Genomic DNA, 1,807 nt, shown 5'->3' with positions numbered 1-1,807 from the left:
ACACACACACACATATACACACCACAGTGCTTATGTGGAACTGTGGAGGTCAGAGGTCAGCTTTGGGGGTCAGTTCTTGCCTTCTGCCATATGGGTTTAAGGAATCAAACTCAGGTCACCAGACTTGGTAGAGAGTGTGTTTACTGGCTGAGCCACCTCACTAACCCTATTATCTATCTATCTATCTATCTATCTATCTATCTATCTATCTATCTATCTATCTATCTATCTATCTATCTATCTATCTATCATCGAATCTCACTGTGGACCAGGCTGGCCTTGAACTCTGGAGAGCTCTGCCCCCAAGTACTAGCTACCACGCCTGTTTTTGTGGTGCTGGGTGTGGTATTAGGGAAGAGCTTCACCGGCCCTCTGCTCCTCAATTAACTAATTTCTCCTGTGCAGGGACTTGAGCCTCTTTTGATTTGTTAACAGCTCAAAGGCTCCCTCCCTCCCCCAGGTGGCAAAGTTCCTGGTTTTGCCTTTCTTCCCCCTGGACTGTGTGCGCGCACACTCTTGTGTGGGACCCATAAGCGAACACCAACTGTATCTGCCACTCCTCCCTGGGCCCTCCTGGACCCGAGTAGAGGGAAGGAGGTGACTGATGGCCCTCTTTCGGTACAGTCCTTTCTGGGCTGTGTCTGTGGGTTCTGTATTAGGGTGTCTGCCGACTGGAAGCTGCACAGAAGCTGGTCCAAACTGACTCCCTGCTCTTCTGGCTGCACTCAGCAGGGATGGGCCCGGGGGCTGCACCGCTTCTCACTGGTTCTCAGGGCTCTCCAGTCTGCCATGGTGTATGTTTGGAAGATACAGTCATTGGAAGAAAAAAAAAAGACCCTAGCAGGCTCTGATCCTCTGTTCCCCAAGATATTAGCGGTGCTCTCCAAAGCCAGGGTTACTATCCAGGGCTACCTTGGGTCTGAGTGAACTGGGAGGGTCCTCCTTGGCCTAGTGTTTGGTGCCCCAGGGCCTTTGCACCTGAGCTCAGGTCAACCTTTCTTTTGTTAATTGGAAGAAAGTAGCTGAGAAAGGGAATGTGGAGAAAGGGGAACTCCTAGGCCCTTAGCCATTCTCTCCAGAGCCCCTCAGGGTGCTACCTGTTCCCTCTCCTGACAGTAGGAGGTGTGGGCCGAGCTCAGCTGACTGCAGGTGGGGCCTGGGAACCTTCCTTTCCTGGCTTCACTCCACCTCAGCCTGTGGGGAAAGACTGGTCTGCCCTTGGGTCAGGCTTATCCCCGGGGGACCACAACAGGTCTGTGAGAGCACTTTGGGGACAGGGTTGGGTGCAAAGTTCGCAAGAGCTCTTCTGGGACAGGGCTGAGTGTTCTGTAGGGGGGCTTCGAGTGGCTCTAGGTCACCTGCCTGTCCCCCTACTTTTGCCTCTTGTACCTAGTCCCAGGAGCAGCCCCAAAGGCCAAGTATGTTCACAGGCTATGGGAGGAGGGTTCCCTGACACCTGCTCCTCCAGGGTCTCAGTTTACCTGGTGATCTGCCAGCTAGCTCGGAGACTCTCTGGATAAACAGGGGAAATTGCCTCACTGACAGGAACCACATGACAGACCATCCCACATGACTCTACCATACAGGGCAGAGTGTCTCTGCTGGCTCACTGATGGGAACCCCATCTTCTCATTCACCCTCCTCATAGCCGTTGGTGGGCAGTGACTTGCCTCTTCAACAGGAGGGAGCGAAGCTCAGTGGGAGGGAACACCTGTGAGTAGCAGGGCCAGTCTGGTATCTTGGAGGCAGGATTTGAGTAAATTTGGCAAAGTGGGGCCTTACTGAGCCACACATGTTCTGGAGAAGT

The sequence above is a fragment of the Microtus ochrogaster genome, chromosome 8, assembly GCF_000317375.1.
Source record: "Microtus ochrogaster isolate Prairie Vole_2 chromosome 8, MicOch1.0, whole genome shotgun sequence".
Taxonomy (NCBI): domain Eukaryota; kingdom Metazoa; phylum Chordata; class Mammalia; order Rodentia; family Cricetidae; genus Microtus; species Microtus ochrogaster.
The sequence above is the reverse complement of the archived record's forward strand: the minus strand, read 5'-3'. Positions refer to the sequence as shown.